This window comes from Panthera tigris, chromosome C1 (genome assembly GCF_018350195.1).
Source record: "Panthera tigris isolate Pti1 chromosome C1, P.tigris_Pti1_mat1.1, whole genome shotgun sequence".
Taxonomy (NCBI): Eukaryota; Metazoa; Chordata; class Mammalia; order Carnivora; family Felidae; genus Panthera; species Panthera tigris.
The window spans coordinates 49427943-49447560 of NC_056667.1; positions in this window are offsets into that span (position 1 = coordinate 49427943).

Consider the following 19618-nt stretch of genomic DNA (forward strand, 5'->3'; position numbering starts at 1 on the left):
CCTCTATCAGAAAGCAAGCTTCTCGAGGGCAGACGCCGTATCTTTTCCATCTCCAACGCTAATACTTAACCACTAAGCCTGGCCCATAGTAGGTGTTTCATAAATGAGTATTGAATCAATGAATTCACTTTGCTAGGCACTGGCATATATAAAGATCTAAAAGACAGCTCTGTGCATATCTCATAATTTGGTGGAGTAGAAAATGAGAACATAACGGATTTGAAATAAGGCAAGGTGTTCTAAGTGTACCCTGCACTCCCATGGCCCTTTTCTGTTTACAAAGCACTAAACCGCATTCATTTTCTTATCTGATTCTCCAGACACCCCAATGATGTTGACATAGCAGATTTGTTAGTCTCATTTTATGAGACATCATCAGTTACTTGAGACGCAAGGGGCAGAAATACTCAACCAAAGTCACAGGACTTATTAGTGACAGAGTTTGGACTGGCTCTGAATCCCAGGTCTGGACCTTTCTTACGATGTCTTTGCAGATTGAACACAAGGAGGTTCAACTGTCCATATCAAATATGGCGGAACTGACTTAATTGTTAAAGATCAACCTTGTGTTATTAAAAGTGCTTTCTTAATTATACTCTTTTTTAATTGCCACACTGAATTTGTGTAGTGATTTTACAGATAAGAGAGAGAGCATTTATGTGTCCCAAGTCTAGACTAAACTGTAAAACTAGTCAGCAACTAAGTTAAACGTAGAATCTACAACTCCTGAGTCACCACTCCCCCTTTGGCCCTGTCTCTTGCCTTGAAAAATCACAGAATCATGGAATACTCAGATGGTAGGAATAGAAGAAACCTTATGTAGTGTACCCTCCCAACCCATGCAGATTTCCCCTCGTCCAGCTTCTCCAGTGAGAACGCACTACTCACCACATCAGAGTACAGGCCTTCCACTCTTGAAAATCCCTGGCATTGATCTTTCTGTCATTAAGAAATTGAATTCTGACTCCCTGCCATGTCCACTCATTGGTTCTGCATTGGTCCAATTTCTGTTTATGCTTATTGGGTCCCTGCCATGTGTCAAGCAACCCCTGGGTACTCTTATTATGTCCATTTTGCAAACAAAAAAAACTAGACCTTTGAGAGGTTAGGCAATTTACCCAAGAGGTAAGCCCAGATCTGCCACTTAAAAATACAATGCTGTCTGTGGCTTTTACTTCAGAGACACACAAATGAAATGCACGCCTGTCTCCAGGTAGAGCCGATAAGACCAGTTTTGTAGACATGGCTCTCTCTATGCCACTCTCCTGTTTTACAAGTCAGTAAATGTTCAGGAGCTCCCAATCCAATGTATGAGGTTAATTAATAATATGTAAAAGTTTATAGTTTATACAGTATAATCTCATAAACATTTATTAGTATGCTAATAGAGAGTAATGGCCATGTGAGCGTAAAATGAGACAGGGGCTGGATGACAGAGTGAAAGAGCTGTTGAAAAAGCATGGTATCACTTTTTTACCAGAAAGAGCATGATCTCCCTACAGATTCATTTTCCTGGTCGCACCTCTCCATGACCCTGACAGGATTGAAAGGATGCTGACCTTAGAATCAGGAGATCTGGGGTCTAGTTCTGACTCTGCCCTTAAAGAAGGAAACAGCATTGACCTTTATTGAAATCTACTCTGTGTCCACGCTCTGCGAGGCACTTCCCCAGTGAGTTCTCCATTTGCTCTACCTGGGTGAGCTCACACAATTGCTTGGCACATGATAAATATTCAATTCTATTTATTCAGGGGCTTCTGGCTGGCTCAGTCAATAGAACATGCAACTCTTGATTGAGTCTCCAAGAGACTCTTGATCTCAGGGTCATGAGTTCAAGCCCCACATTGAGTGTAGATATTACTTTAAAAAATAATTTCCTATTTGTAAATAAATAAACAAACAAACAAATAAATAAAATAAATAAATTTCCTATTTGCAAGTAAATAAACAAACATAGAGATGCAATCCTATGTATTCAATTATGCTGAATTGAAATGAAATTGCTCTCCTTCTCTGGGCTGTTTTCTCACCCTAACTCTAGGGGTCTTTGTATATTGCACTCTGATTCCAAGAAAGGTTTCCACCATCTCTCCCAAATACATTAGGCACGTGACATAAAATTTAAGTCATCCCACTCTCTTGAAGTCTAACACAAGTCATTTTAGCGCCAGAGAAATGGCGTAAGAGAGGCACCTGGAATTTTGTCCGTCACTGCCCTTGGTGGCCAAGGACAAGTCACTGAATGTACTACTGTCAGTTTCCTCATCAGATAATAAAGATCTCATGACAGAGAAAGTCATGAAATATGTGGAAGTATCTAGAAATTCATTTACTGAGCGCCAGCTGTAAACAAGCTGTCAGGCGAGGACATTGGGAATACAAAGACGGCTAAAATCCGATTTCTGCATTTAAGAAGTTCACAGTGTAACCTATAATGGAGAATGGAGGGCAACAAGTAATCCTTAAGCAAACAAAAGAAAGTTATAAATAAAGTTCTATGGGGAAAAAAAAGAATAATTCATTTCATTTCAGTGGGATTTTTCAGAGAATGCTTCATTAAAGAGAAGGATTACATGTTTGACCTAGCCATGAAAAACAAGGAGAGAATTTTGCAAGTTGCCCGTTTTTAAACCTAACATTATGTTTATAACGCACATAGGTTTTATTTATTTTAACTATGATATACTATTTTATTTTTTTAAACCACAGTATATTTGCCAACTAGGGGACAATTAAGCCGTTACCACTTGTGCACTGTTAGATTGACTATCCCTGTACATGCTTTGGTCACATGTGAGATCCTTCCCTATCAGGGACAATTGTGAATAAAATTACTAGGTATTGCTAAATGGCTCCCCAAAGGACATGGGCAGATTAATACAATTATGCAAAATATAAAATCACATAAACAATGTTATGGATGATTTGTGGATGCATTTAGATATAGTAAAAGCACACTGGGAATGATTACATCCGACTTCACCATGGAGCTTACCTCTGGGGAGGGGAAGGATAAGGGCCTTAGCCAAATGTCGACATCTCTTCAAGCTGGGTGATGGGCATATGAGTTTCTGGTAAACAGTTTCTGTTCTCTGGATAGAAATGTGAAATAGCTCATAATGAATCCTGTTTAAATTAGAAGACCCAAATCAGGCTGAGAAATGGGGAGAGGCTGGCCTTCCAAGCTGAGGGAAGCACAGCAAGAGCACAGAATAATGAATGCCCGGCCTGGTCTGGATGGGGCACATAGCACGGCTTTGACGGGAGGGAAGGATGCTTTGGGGGGGAGGGGGGGGGAGGGAAATGGACACCAGCCAGACCAAGGTATCTGGACTGCATTCCGAAACCAATGGGGAACCGCTGATATCCTTGAGGACCGTAAGCCTGTGTGCTTCTGGCCGCCTCCCCCATTACCTGGACCCCACAAAGGGCACCGGCCACCCCTCTCCTCCCCACACATCTCCTGGTCTCCAGCAGATGCTGCAGTTCTGAGCTGGAGAGCCAGGCGGTCGGGAGGCCAGGGCCCCCTCCGCGGCAGCCCTTTGAGATGAGTCAGCTCAGAGCTGCTAACATGGAAAATGTGCATTGTCTCATGCACAGGTGTGAGAACCGGGGGGAGCTCTGAGCCAGCGCCGTCCGAAGCTCAATGAGAGTTCAAACAATCCCCAGAGCCGGCGAGAAGAAAATTGTCTCATAAAACTTCCCATTGATTTTAGCTGGATCCTTATAAATTCCCGTGGGGCCAGATTGCTTTTAGCATGATTAATATCCCTGCCTTCCCTGAGGCACGTTAGTGTCTCTCTCTCTCTCTCTCTCTCTCTCCCTCTCTCCCGGTCTCTCTCCCCACCCCACCCCCAAACATGTACACAGCCACACCACACACTCACACCCTCTCACACACACACACGTTCTGCCACACACTCGGTCATGCTTTCCGGCAGGGACATGTGCACACACAGAGATGCATGGTTTCTGCGTGAGTGCCTCTCACACTCCTTAAACATAGGGTTAAATGTTTCCCTTGTCAGGAAACTTCGAGTCTGTTTCCTTTTGCAATGTGTTTTTCACACTTATCTCAAATCTGGCTAGGCTTTGCCTTATGACCAAAATTTTCCCTTGAAAACAGCCTGAGTTCACATAACCCAGCGCACAGGCCCTGCATCAATCATGGGGCCCGATGACTGGTGGGTCGGCCCCACGAACCAAAACAAGCCACTCAGCAGCTTGTTCTGGGCTCCGCCGGGGCTTCCCAGGGTTCAGGAGGGGAGAAGACAGCTCAGTGAGTCCTACACCCAGGGGAGCACAGACCTGAGGCCAGAGGCACCAGGAGCTTCACAAACTTGTGAAAGAGCAAACATAACTCTGGGCTTTGTTCAGGGAATCACAAGGAATCAGGAGAGGCGGAGTCAGCTGGCCCTCTCCACAGCACAGGGAAAACTCCAAATGAACTTATACACAGAAAATGGTCCCAGAGGATACAATTTCCAGCAGATGTCAGCCTTCAGGACTTGTTATTTTGGTGGAGAAATTAGTGTGTGTCATCAGAAGGGAAAACATCCGTAATAGCTCTTTTTCAAAGGCACACAGCTTAGTAGAGACGTTAGCTCACATCTACTACCATCCGGGAAACCCGCTCCTCAGTCAAGAAACGTTCACTGCCAGGTACTGCATGCTGTCTGCTCATCAAGCAGCCTCCCCCCCCCCGGAGGTTCCCCAACCACTCTTCCAATTCTTAGTCTTCACCAAAATCTACCAAAAGAAGGTAGATTCCAGCTAGTAAGAACAATTTGTGAGAAACCAAGCTTTCCAGAACTGATAGGGTGCCCTTTGAGTAGACACCAATGGCCAAGGAGAAAAGTGGGCAGCAGCCATATTGAGTTGTGGAGAGGGGGTTTTCATCCATCTCACGGCACTTTGGGAGATTTGTAATTCCAAGTGTTAAAAAACAAAATTCAACTGAGTAAATTTTAAAGATCTTGTTGGCTTCATTCAATGACTCATGAAGCAGGCAGCATCCCATCCAGCAGACAGAGAGGAGATGTAGAGGTATACACATGAAAGAATTTTATGGGCAGAAGGGAGCAGGATCAAGGAAATACTGGCAAAAAAAGCAGATCAGTTATAACAAGGCTACTTTCCTCACTGGCTGGCGGGGGGTTTATCAGGCAGATGACCTAACTAGTGCTGATCAGGTGATTCCTGACTGATTGATCTAAGGTTCCATTTCTAAGAGAGCTGAAACTGTAATTAAGTTTTTGGTTTGGTGATGTGGGCCTTAGCATAAGTGACGCCATTTTGGGCCTCCTGTGTTATTTTTAACCCAAGCTCCATCGCAGGCCTTACTACCACCTGGAAGGCAGTAGCCCCCACCTCAGAGCTCCTACAGCTCATCACCAGTACCTGTGTCTTTAGTGATCTTTCCATGTGCAGAGATCGTTCTCAGATGAAGCCTTTGGAATTTGAAAGCACAAACTCAATCTCATTCTTTCATCCCCACACCTCCTAGCACAATGCTGGCACACAGTGAATGAATTATTTTATTGATGGCAGTGCTTTGGAAAGGAGGTATACACGAAAAGATGGTCCTGGGAACCTTCTGTCTGGATGGTTCCTAGAAGGCAGACAATCCAGAGTGGAATCACATCAGGACGCTCCCCCATCATCGCAGCTCAGATCCAAACATGGTGACACATAGTGGACCTTCTCTGTGCATCAGTCGTGCCCCATATTGGATGCCATGGGAATATCTGCAGGTCTTTAATGCACTATCTCTTTTGTGTAGCAAAGTGGTTAAAAGCAAGGATAGTGGGCATCAGGCTGCTTGTGGTTCAGATTCCAGCTTTACGTCTTACTGAGTGATTTTGGGGTTCACTGATCTCATTGCTACAATAGGGATATGAAGAGTTTGTACCTCATAGGGTTGTTGTGAAAAGAGGTGCTTTGTTGCATGTAAATCTAGAATAGTGGCTGGCATATTTATCTAACAATAAATATTTACCATGTGTCAGGAACTGCTCTAATTGCTAAAAACAAAAAACAGCAATGAATAAAAACAACAAACAAAAAAATCGAAGTCCTCATGGAGTTAAAAGTCCAGTGGGGACATTGCCCTAAATATATATCATTGGTCTTTTTTTTTTTAATGTTTATTTTATTTTTAAGAGAGAGAGAAAGAGAAAACAAGTGTGTGCAAGCAGGGGAAGGGCAGAGAGAGGGGGACAGAGGATCTGAAGCAGGCTCTGTGCTGACAGCAGACAGCCCGATATGAGGCTTGAACCCCCAAACCACGAGATCATGACCTGCGCCAAAGTAGGATGCTTAACTGACTGAGCCACCCAGGCACCCCTCATTGGTCTTTTTTTTTTAATGTTTATTTATTTATTTGGTGAGAGAGTGTGTGTGTGTGTGCGCACAGTGGGGAAGGGCAGAGATAGAGAATCCCAAGCAAATTCTGCCCTGTTAGTGCAGAGCCCGACACAGGGACTCCATCTCACAAATGGTGAGATCGTGACCTGAGCCAAAATCAAGAGTTGGACGCTTAACCAACTGAGCCACCCAGGCACCCCTATATCATTGGTCTTCATAATTAGTTTATTTTTATTATTTCTATAGCATCACCCTTTGTCTCCCCTACCGACCTTTATCTCCAGGCCTGGTAAAGTTCCAGGCACACGATGGCTATTCAGTCAACAGGTTTTGAATAGACAATGACTAGATGAATCCATAACTGTAATATTGCCATATTTATGTCAATCTCAAAGTTATATTAGCCAACGTGTATTGAGCCCCGGTCTAGTAGCTGAAATGTCCAGACTCAGTTAACCCTCACAACAAACCCACAGGGCCAGTACTATTATCACCCTCATTATCTGGGTGAAGAAGCAGGCAGACAAAATTCAGAGACCTTGTTCACGACCAACGAACCAGAGTTCATGCTCAGACTGCCCATGTCACCCTGCCTCTCAAGAGAACAGAATGAACCAGATTTTTAAGATGCACAATGGACACCCTTCCCACAATTAGGAGGAAATTAGTCGGTGCTTGGACCCTTGCAGACATTTAACTCACCTGGCTGACCTTGGTCCACCTTGCATAAAGTAGCCAGGCGGATCACCCTAAGTGACAGATCTGATCGAGTCATCTGGTCAGTTCCCTGCTTGAACACCTGTGAGTCCCTGTTGTCTTTAAAAATGTTCTTCAAACATTTTTCTCTGCTGTCATCTACTGTAAAATATAGATTTTACATGGTAACCCAGCACTTACAAATATATGCACATAGAACTGAAACAACAGTTTCCAGAAGAAGCACCTGCCCTTTGTGTCGTATACCTTGTATACTACAGGAAGTAGATACACGGTTATATCTTGTGCCAGATTATCTTCCCTTTCCCCTCCCGGATCTACTCCCCCACCCTCTCCATCATACCCTGCTCTGGGTTCAATGTCAGCCTCAGCTACTAGGTCTCTGTGTGACCATGGGCAAGCTACTTAACATCTCTAAGCCTCGATTTTCTTCCTGGTGAGAAATGGAGATGATGATAATAACAGCCAGCTCATATAGGACTGAATGAGTTTGGACACATCCAATTCCTAGAGCATGCCTAGCTTATAGCAATAGTCCAAGAAATGTTAGCTATCATTATGATTATTCCGAGTAGAAATAACAGTAAATGTGCATTAACTTTCACTAAGGTACTTTAATGCCTGGCTCTGATTTAGTGAGGAGACGTCAGACATAGGAATTGTGTCCATAGTCTTTGAGCTACAAGACTGAAATAACTATTTGATTTGATTTAATTTGATATGATTTGACTTGATTTAATTTAAGTAGGCTCCACACCCAGCAGAGTCCAATGTGGGGCTTGAACTTATGACTCTGAGATCAAGACCTGAGTTGAGGTCACAAGTCAGACACTGAACCTACTGGGCCACCTAGGTGGTCCAAAATGACTATTTAAAAAAAAATTTTTTAACATTTATTTATTTTTGAGACAGAGAGAAACAGAGCATGAACAGGGGAGGGTCAGAGAGAGAGGGAGACACAGAATCGGAAGCAGGCTCCAGGCTCCAAACTGTCAGCACAGAGCCTGATGTGGGGCTCGAACCCACAAACCGCGAGGTCATGGCCTGAGCCGAAGTCAGACGCTTAACCAACTGAGCCACCCAGGAGCCCTGCCAAAATGACTATTTTAGAAAGAAAGCCAGCAACATGTTGTTTGAAGCAATTTTTAAAGCAAAATCAGATCGATTGCCCTACGGATCTCAGTTGTCCCAAACTGTATGTTAGAAGACAACTTTTTCAACCAAAGAGCAGTTTCATCTCTGACAGTGTCTTACTGTGTCCAGAGTCAGAAACCTGAGCAAGTGACATTCCTAACAGACTTACCTAACAACATGTTTCAGGTTACTGGGGAGTGAGGCCACCTGGGTCTCCCTTGTGATCCTTTTGCATAAGCACAGGCAATGGCTTTTTATTCTCCAGAACTCAGGATTATTCCCAAAAGGCAACCACCCAGGTTAACAGCCAAACCCTAAAAGGTGCCAAGGCTGTCCATTAGGAAGAAAGAAAAACCTCAAGTTGTAAGTCACTTGGAAGGCTATTTAATTATAAAATGTGTGAAGCTGAGTTTTAAATGTGAAGGTTCATATGGGCTGTTTCTTAGGACTCTTTGGAAAGTGTTAACTAGTTATCATTATATGAAATTTATGAATGTACCAGGCCCAGGGCTGTATATTATTTCCTAGACCCCTCAAGAATTCCCAGTTACAAGGAGCTGGTATTCACTATTTAGACATTCCAATGCAGGCATCAAATTCAAGGCAAAAGCCTTGAATGGAAACATTTGTATTAATAGTCTGATCACCAAAAACTCTTCTAACTTTGGAACATGTTTAGCATCTTTAAATAACGTTTAGGGGCACCTGAGTGGCTCAGTCGGTTCAGCATCCAACTTCAGCTCAGGTCACGATCTCACAGTTTGTGGGTTCAAGTTCCGCTCTGTGCTGACAGCTCGGAGCCTGGAGCCTGCTTCAGATTCTGTGTCTCCCTTGCTCTCTGCCCCTCCCCCACTCACACCCTGTCTCTCTCTCTCTCTCTCTCTCTCTCTCTCTCTCTCTCTCTCAAAAATAAATAAACATTAAAAAATTTATTTAATAAAAATAAAAAAATAAATAATGATTAAACAGCCACATTCTTACCTTCTCCCTCCTATAGCTCAACAATGTGAATCTTCTTCCTGTCTATACAGCACACACACACACACACACACACATGCACTAACCCATTTTGAAAACATAATCACTGCTGATAGAAACAGCCTGGTTTAAGGTGTGTTGGTGCAGTACATTAGCCATGAAGTGTCCTCGAGAACTCCACCCCAACTGAAAACCAACTCCTTCCAGTTACAAGAATGAATGAAGTCACAGTCACTGATGCCATTTTCCCTTTCTCCATTTGTTACACTGTGAGATCAAGGAGAAGGGCTGGGAAAGGTTGGCAGATGTTACCAGAAACCACCCTTTCATAAGCCCACATTCAAGTTTTCATTCTACAAATAGGCTGGGATAAGGGCAGCCTAGGGAAAGAGAGACTGTGCTCCAAAGATGACTAGATGCTCGTCCCTACCCTCCACCTGGTCATAGAGCAGTAAAGGATACAACTGATATACCAGGAGTTGCAAACAGTGTCATAGCTGCTATGGCAGAAGTCTGAGCAGCCTCAATAGGCCACACTGGGAGAGCTGGGCCCCGTGGTGTGCAAGGCCATGTTTAACAACCAGCTCTCTGAAGGAAAAGAAGTTCTAATACGTAGCTCATGCCAATTGCCATGGTATAAATAATCCCTGTGAGACCAATTTCAAGCTAGCAACATATATCACAGAACAGAGGGCTGGAAAAAGATGTGTAAGAATAAACCACTACATGGTACTCCATGTATAATCCCAAGTACAGATCAGAGTAAAACATAATAAAATAATCTGGAGGCAATCAATTTGGAGTACTTATTAACTCTGTCATCCCTATCATTTATTTGATTGCAAATTGATATCATTTAAGTTGTAGTGGTGGCTATGTTTAACAACCAACTCGCAAAATTCCTATAATTTTTAACAATTGACTTTCCCCAGTGGTTTCAACCCACTTTAGCGCGCTTCTGGATGGACTTCACCCAGACGGAGGGTTGACCAGGGCACCAGCTGCGGGGTGGGGATTCAAGAGGCCAGATGTGAGCTGAGAGCTGACTCGAAGCCATGTGGATCAGCAAGAGGTAGGGGTACAGGCCAAGCCAATATTTAAGGGGAACGGGAAGCCAGACACATAAATGAGACAAAGTACTAACAGCAGACCACGAGAGCAGAGTTGATTGGAGGCCAAATCATGGTCGGAAAGAGAACAAAGAGAACAAACAGGTGGGGGGAAAGTGAGAAGGTTTTTGGAAGGTGTCACAGATATCTGAGAGATCAGCATTGCTTATGTTTATTAGTGAATAATCTTGAGAATCATTCATGAGTGCTTAATAACCATTATTGAGCCTTTAGAATAGGTACTGTTTTAGGTGCTTTACATGCTTTCTGCCCCTACTGATAGCCCCATTTTACAGATGGAACAGACAGCCAAACTTCAGAGTCTACCGTGGTATCTGCTAAGCAATACAGGTGCATGTTTGTGTTAGACTGGTTTGAAATGCTGTACAGAAAGCAAACAATACATTGAAGAAACACACCAAAGTGGAATAAATACATGTTTTTGACAGTGTGTTCCAATAGTTGGTCCAAAACAATATATGTGTTCAGAGATATCACCACACGTTCCTATGGCGGGAGCAGGGAGCAGGGGGGAGAGGACTGTGAAATTAAGCAATGGTTGATCCTACCTTTTGGTGAACCAGATGAGTACAATGATGGAAAATACACAGGTAGTCCCTGCCTTCATGAAGCTCCAGTTTTCACTCTTTTAACCCCACGCCCAACCCCCTGGATTTGACACTACGAGCAGTCCATACTTCTTCCTGAGTCTCCTTCCTCCAAGCACAATGACTTTGTTTCCCCTTGATCCAAGGCCAGTACCTGCAAAACACCCCAATCTGTTCCCAACCCCAGCCCAAGCAGAGTCCTTGGTCCTTGCTCGCCTTGAGAGGAGAGTCTAGCCTGTGAGTTCCTTCAGGTCTTGCAGAAATTTTTTCACAAGATCCAACACAGTGCCTGGTACAATAAATACTTGTTGAACTGAACATCAAGCCTGCCAGAGCAGACGGAAGGCATTATCACAGCTTCATATTTATTAGGCCTTCTCATTTTATGATTCACTACATGGGACAGAAGCCAACTGCCCCTCTTCCCTTCGGAAGTGGCCTTCTAACTCAGAATGACACAGTATTGCACATTCCCGACAGAGAACCACAAATGCCTCCCAAATGCTTCAGGCTGGCTGGAAGCTATAAACTGAGGCTCAAGAAGTGTTTTCTTTGCAGCCGTGTCTTTGAATAGTTGGGGCACGTGAGGAAGAGCCATTATTTCGCACACGGTGCTTCGGGGAAGTGAGCGATCAGGTCTCACCCACCGACCTGGGAAAGTTTCCATGAATTCTTTTTTTTTTTTTTTTTTTCCGTGATGCTCCGTTTGCTAACTCGGGCGAGGGGAGAGGTCTGTTTTCAATTAGGGCTGCTCAAAAAAGTGTTTTTCAATAGCCTGTAAAAATAATCCAATAAAGGCCTTAGAGGTGTGAGCTGTTGTCATCATCCTGTTTGGAAAACGTCACTCAGAATGCACCCAAAAGTGAGAGAGGGAGGTTGTGACGCCTTCAAAAAATTAATTTGTGAAATGAACCTGCGGGATTAGTTGTCCCCCTTTGTACCAGCTTTAATGTGTCCTCCACCAGGGAAATCTGAGGCTTTGGATCATTAGCCGGGTTGGATCACATTACCCTCTTTGGCTCTGCAGAAATCACACTTTTCATTTTGCCTTTAATCCTAAAGGTCACCGGGAAGGTTAGCCTCAAACACAAATGATACTTTGTGGTCTTACTTTCAGACAATTATCAACTCATAAATCTTGGTCAGACTGTAATGAGAGTACGAGAAATAATTGAATTCAGTCCAGACGAGCAGTGTCAGAGGGGGAGAGACCTGTGGGGGACGTGAAAGGCCAAGAGGGGTGGGGGTGGGGTCCAGCCTGGGAGCCAGAAAGTCTTTGTTGACTCCCGTTTGTCCTTGTTGAGGTTTGGATGGATATGAGTGAGGCCATTAAAGATGATGATGGTCCAGTGGGAGCTCGAAAAATAGAGGGTAAGACCTAAGTAAGAGCTCAGATGCAAAGGCAGCCAGCAGAAAGGAGACAAGAAAGAAGCCTGGGACTGAGAGGCTGAGAGTCCCAGTTCAGCCACTGACCACGCTATGTGGCCCCAGGACAACCATTTCACAGCTGGTTGCTGCCAGCCCTTCCCCGCACCCAGCCCTGCATCACGAGATTGTCATAAGGATCACATGAGGGGAGGCTGGGTGGCTCAGTTGGTTGAACATCTGACTTCAGCTTGGGTCATGATCTCATAGTTTGTGGGTTTGAGCCCTGCATCGGACTCTGTGCTGACAGCTCAGAGCCTAGAGCCTGCTTCGGATTCTGTCTCTCTCTCTCTCTCTCTCTCTGCCACTCCCTTATTTGCTCTCTCTCTCTCTCTCTCTCTCTCTCAATCGCTATCTCCTCTCACAAAAATAAATAGAACATTTAAAAAAATTTTTTTAAAGATCACACGAGATAACACACCGAAACTTTTTTTAAAGTTCAAAAAAGACAGTATTCTTAAGCACGGTAACTGTTTAATTAATCCACAATAATTTGCAGAAGACACTGTTGGCTGTGTATTCCTCATATATCCAAAGCGAGTCTACTTCTGGGTCCAATCCAGCATCGTCTTTTTTACCCAGATTATTGGAATAGTTCAATAATCATTCTCTCTATGAATGCCCCCTTCCATAGCCCACTCTCTATCCAGCATCTAGTCATGGATCTTTAAATATGCCATGTTACTCTTCTGATCCAAACCCTCCCATTTCACAGGAGTAAAATCCAAAGTCTCAAGATTCTCTACAACCTTGCATGGTCAGATGCCCATTTCTTCCCTGACCTCACCTCCCACCGCTCTCCACCCTAGTGTTCCTCCAGCCACATCAGTCTCCTTGCTACTCCCCACACCCATTGGGCATGCTCCCACTCCGGTCTTGCTCTGACCCTTCCCTTGGTACAGAATGCCCTTTGCTTAGATATATATGCATAGCTAGTTGCCCATCTTATACTCTTTACTCGAGCTGCCCTATCCCTGACTCTTTAAAATTACATATAACCTATTTATTATATCTATTATAACCTATTTAGTATATCCGTTATAACCTATTTATTACATATGTTATAACCTTTTTATTGTATATGTTAACCGTCTCCCCCACTACAATGTAAGCTGCATCAGGACAAAGATTTTTATCTGTTTTCTTTACCCCAGTTCCTAGAAGCGAGCCTGACATGAAATAAGCACTCAATGTTTGCCAAACTGAAATGAAAACTTGATTTCCATTGGACTGGATAGATTTCCATGTGACTAGATCCCTCATTTATGACACTGCTTAGATACTGAATTGACTAATAATAGCTCCAAACTGCTTTTTCTGGAACTACTTGTATCAAGCCCCAGATGAAATGCGTACTTTTTTTGTCAGTCCGTGTGCCCACCTGTGTGCCTTCCAGGGTAACATGCACCATATTCGGTTTCGGTTTTGTTCTGTCGGCTCTTCCCAATTTGGCCAGAGCTTGGAGCAGGTCTTGCACATCTGGTTGTGACAAGGGACGTTATCTTGGCTGGCTTTCCAAGAAGTCAGGGACAGCTGCAGGGCAAGCGTGTCTCAGTGGGGAAGGAGAGGAATTTTGCACCACTGTGTCTTCCTACCAACCTGGTTTGCACCCACAAGAATCCGCTGCAGATACATACTAAGCTGGCAGCACCAACAACAGAGAGGGAAGGGATCAATTTCTGCTAGAAGGAACCGGCATTTTTGTTTCCAACAACAAGCATTGTAAGTTAACACATATCTTACCAAGTCTCAGCCCTTTATAGTGTTTTTCCACATACAGTTCCATTGTATCCTCATCCCCAATAAGTTAGCATTATTGTGATCTTTATCCTATAGACGAGGAAGCTGATTATGTAGTGAGTCCTTGGCTGAGCTGTGTCTTACATTTTCTTGCAGTTGTAAGTGAATTTAGCTTAGCTGGCATGAACATCCACAACAAATGTTCCCTGTCTGGTATTCCACACTTCAGAATTCTGCTGCAGTGACATCTGTCCGTCTTGCTTTCTCTGCCCCTCTATTAAAGCGAAGGCTATTTGAGGGTGGAGACCACATCGGATCTCCAGCGAGAGATGGAGAGATGGCATGGTTCTTGGCACAAGTTAGTTTTGCAACAGTAAGAGAGGCTATGGTATGAAGTCAATAAACAAATAACTGAGCAAGTATAAACCCTGTGAAGAAAGAAACCAAAGGATGCTGAGAAAGAGAACATCTTCGGCGAAAGTGATCTACTTTGGATAGGGTACTCGGGGAAGGCATCCACTCAAGAGTTCACACTGAAGTTGAGACCTGATGGATGCCTATTTTCTCCCTGGCAAATGACCTGGGCTGGACAGAGATAACTAACAGCAACCTGAAAGCTTCCCGTGTGTCGGAGCAAAAGCTGTGTACATCCTGAGAACAGGACTTCTGAAAAAGAAAATGGGCAGGGCTCTGAGAATGGTGCTGTTTTCCTTTTACCCAAGGAAAATTTATTGAGCACCTACTTTGTGCCAGACTTTGTTCTCAGCACCAAGGCCATGAACAAAACTCATGGATCAGGCATTCTAACGGAAGAGACAGACGTGGACACTTTTTAAAGTGCTAGGAATGTAAACTAAAAAGGGCGAGAAGGGGATAGACAATGACAGGGGACAAAAGTGGACAGATAGGTAGGGTCAAGGGAAAGTCACACTCGGGAAATGGCATTCCTACAAGAGCCAGGTAGAAAGAGGGAATAAATGCCAAAATTTGAGAGAAAAGGAATAGTTGAAAAACATTTTAGCAGCAACAACAGCAAATGCAGAGACTTTAACACAAAACTCCCTGGGAACGTTCAAGAAGAATTTGAGGAAGAGTAAGCCACCCAGTAGGGCTGGAGAGGGTGAGCAGAAGAATAGAAGGAAAAGAGGGGGGAGGTGTTGCCAAGAGCACGATTACAAACAGCCTAATGCCTTATCAGGAGTTGGGATTTTATTTCCTGCAATGAAAAGCCATCGCCTGTTTTTGAGCAAAGGACTACATTTTAAAAGTAGTTTTAAAAATATCCTGGCTTCTGTGTAGTGAATGGCTTGCAGGAGACGAGGAGCAGGTAGGAGGGAGGTGACAATGGCGGGGGTCTAGGTGAGAGATGGTGGCATGGGAGACTTGGACTCCGGGGACAGAGAGGGTACAGGGAGGTGGACAGATGTGGAGTGATTTTTGGAGAAGGAGGTCACAAACGCGTGTCTGATTCCAAGTGGGTGATGAGGAAGAGAGAAGAATCGAGGACACTCTTAGGTCCAGGATCTGAGCTGCTGGGTAGAAGGTGATGCCATTTCCTCAGACGGAAACCAGCAGAGGCCCAGGGTCTAGAGGGCGAGGTGTCACATTCGGTGGAGAGAAAGGTGCTGAGTGAGACCTACCTGCTCCCTTCCTTCCCTCGATCTCTCCAAATAGGTAAGTCGTCTTCAGGAAGAAGGACAAGAAATGAGGATCCCGTGCTTTCTCGGAGAGATAAGGGGAAATTTCATCATAGACATGTAACAGAAAGGTTATAAAGGCTCAGCCTAAAATTTAGATTTTATTTTCAGTATGACTCACCAGCAGAAAGGAGAAGACAGAAGGAGTAGGGAAGAGACGGAGAAACGTGTAAATAATACATGCCAAACTATTATAAGTACTAGAAGGAACGTTGTCTTACTTATCTCTGCATCCTCACGCCTATTACTATGTCTGGAGCAAAAATATTTGTTGGCCTGAACTGTCATACAAAGTATAAATAAGAAATGAGAGATAATTCTGAATGAGGGAATCAAGGAATTCTTGTAAGAGGGCTTAAAGTCTTAACTTGGCCTTTTTTTTTAATTTTTTTAATGTTTGCTTTTATTTTTGAGAGAGAGAGAGAGACAGAGTGCAAAGTGGGGGAGGGGCAGAAGGAGAGAGACACAGAATCCAAAGCAGGCCCTAGGCTCTGAGCTGTCGGCACAGAGTCCGACAAGGGGCTCGAACTCTGGAACCGTGAGGTCATGACCTGAGCTGAAGTCGGACGCTTAACAGACTAAACCACCCAGGCTCCCTGGCATTTTCTTTACGTTTATTGTTTCAGTTCACAGGATAACTCAAATGTACAGTAATATTATGGTCCTGGTACTCTGCTCTACCCAAAGATCTTGAATATGAGAGTGTATCAGCCCAGAATAAGTCAAGACCGCAAAGTTTGTAAAAATTAGTACCACAGTGGACAGGGATTAAGTATATGGACTTTATAGTCTGAGTCTCTCCTCTACCACTTACTTGCTGGGTGCCCTTGGGCAAGTTACTTAATCCTTCTGTACTTCAATATCCTCATCTGTGTAATGAAGATTTCGCTAGTAACTATCTCACAAACTTGTAAAGATTGTGCTAACATACCGAAATCCCATAGAATAATGCCACACCATAGAGATATATAGCTACTACAACAGGCAGTCTAACAGACCTAAGGGGCGTGTAGCTTGGTTTATTCCAAGATGCACATTCTTTGTTTTGTTTTAACTTTGTATTTAAATTCTAGTTAGGTAACATATTGTGTAATGTTGGTTTCAGAAGTAGAATTTAGTGATTCATCACTCACATGTAACACTCGGTGCTCATCACAAGTGCCCTCCTTAATGCTCATCACCCATTTCGTCCATGTCCCCAACCACCTCCCCTCTAGCAACCCTCAGTTTGTTCTCTGCAGTTAAGAATCTCTTCCACTTTGCCTCCTTCTCTTTTTATTTTCCCCTTCCCCTGTGTTCATCTGCTTTATTTCTTAAATTCCACATGTGAGTGAAATCATACAGTATTTTGCTTTCTCTGACTTATTTTATTTAGCATAATATACTCTAGTTCCATTTAAGTCATTGTGAATGGTAAGATCTCAGTCTTTTTGATGACTGAGTAGTATTCCTTTGTGTAATTATACCACATCTTCTTTATCTATTCATCAGACAATGGATATTTGGGCTCTTTCCATAATTGGGCTATTGTTGATAATTCTATTCCAAGATGCACATTCTTGAAAATGATTTCTTAAAACAGGAAGGTACAAAGGAGAAATCTTAAAATAATGACAAGTGGTAATACATAGTACAACCCAATAATTAAGTGTTCTATTCCATTAAAGCCATTTAAAAATTTTTTTTAATGTTTATTTGTTTGAGAGACAGAAAGAGAGAAAGGCAGAGAGAGAGGGCAACACAGAATCTGAAGCAGGCTCCAGGCTCTAAGCTGTCAGAACCCGACTCAGGACTCGAACTCGCTAACTGTGAGATCATGACCTGAGCCGAAGTTGGACGCTTAACCTACTAAGCCACCCAGGCACCCCTACAGCTGTTCTTAAAATCCAAGGAAGCAAACATACTTTTCTCTCTTGTATCCATGAGCTTTGAAGATTCTCTCTTATCTATTTGACTAAACAGTGTGATCTTTTTAATGGTATTCAAGATGGAAAGTTCTCAGAATGAAAATATGTCCTTATAAAATGAATATCTTATAGACAATAATAAGTATCGGGGAAGATGTGGAGAAATTGGAGCCCTCAAACACTGCTGACAGGAATGTAAAATGGCATGGCTGCTTTGGAAAACAGTTTGGCCATTCCTCAAAAATTTTAAATAGAGTTACCATATAACCCAGCAATTCCACTTCTAAGTATATAATCTGAGAGAATTTAAAACATATATTCAAAAACAAAAACAGAAAAAAGAGTAAAGGAAATATATATTCATATAAAAATATAGGCACAAATGTTATTGCAGTATTATTCATAATAGCCCCAAAGTGGAAACAACCCAAATGGCCCCCAGCTCCTGAATGGATAAACAAAAGGTGGTTTATCTATACAACGAAATCCTATTTAGCCATAAAAAGGAAGCAAAATACTGATGCCTCCTGCAACACGGTGAACCTTGAAAACACTATGCTGAATGAAGGAAACCAGTCACAAGAGACCACATCTTGTATGATTCCATGTATATGAAAAATCCAGAACAGAAAAACCCACAGAGGCAGAGGTAGATGGGTGATTACCAGGGGGTCGAAATAGGGAGTAAGTGACCTCTAGGGTTTACAGGGTTGCTTCGGGTGATGATGAAAATGTTCTGGAATTAGATAATGATCAGAGTCTCACAACCTTGTGAATATTCTCAATACTGCTGAATCACATGTTTTAAAAGGTTTCATTTTATGGTATGTGAATTAATTCTCAAAAAAATAGATTAGGGTTGTTAACCGTGTCCCTGTTTGCAAAGTCTTTTTTATACATCATTTTCAAGGATAGAAAGAATGTGGAGTTCTTCAAGTACCTGCACAATAAATGCATGGTGTTTCTACCATTCCAAATGAGATTGGAGTCATAGACTCAAGAGTTACATGGGCCACCAGACTTAACAGCGTTTCAAGGACTTGGCCCATGTGCTCTACCCTGCTGGTGATGGGAGTCAGTATCATACTGTGAGGAGAATGGGGAATAGGGCGTAAGGAGACATGGCCTGACTTGGGCTTTGCCACTAACTTAGTCAATGCCCTTGAGTGATTTACCTCTTTGCTCTGTTTCAGCTTCCCATATGTTAAATGATAGTTTAAAAAAAAAAAAAAAAAAAAAAAAAAAGGACCTTTCTTCTACCTTCCAAGTATTATGAGACTCAAGTGGAATCAAGTATCAAAGTTGACTTTGCAAAGTTAATATGGCAGCTTATTCACCACAAGCTAAATATCTCCTTGATGGTAAGGGAATCTTGGTGAAGGCTAGCTAAAATTTTTCTCTGTTTTTCAAGTGAAGAGCTAAGTATAAGGAGATTAAGTAATTTCTGTTTTTAACATAATTTATTGTCAAGTTGCCTAACATACAGTGTTTACAGTGTGCTCTTGGTTTGGGGGGTAGATTCCCATGATTCATCGCTTACATACAACACCCAGTGCTCATCCCAACAGGTGCCCTCCTCAATGCCCATCACCCATTTTCCCCTCTCCCCCAACCCCCCATCAACCCTCAGTTTGTTCTCTGTATTTAAGAGTCTCTTATGGTTTGCCTCCCTCCGTCTCTGTTTGTAACTATTTTTTCCCCTTCCCTTCCCCAAGATTAAGTTATTTCTTAATGTCACACAACTAGTAAGAGACTCAGACCCAAGTGCCCTGGCACCACAGCCGGCGTTTGTAACCTCTAGCGAAATCCAGTGTATCCCCATTTTACAGATGAGGAAAGTCATGAGACCGCACACATAAGGCAGTGGAGGGAAACTAACATGTACCAGGAGCCCAAATATGCCAAGCCATTTCTCCTGCTTCCCATACACTGCCGTA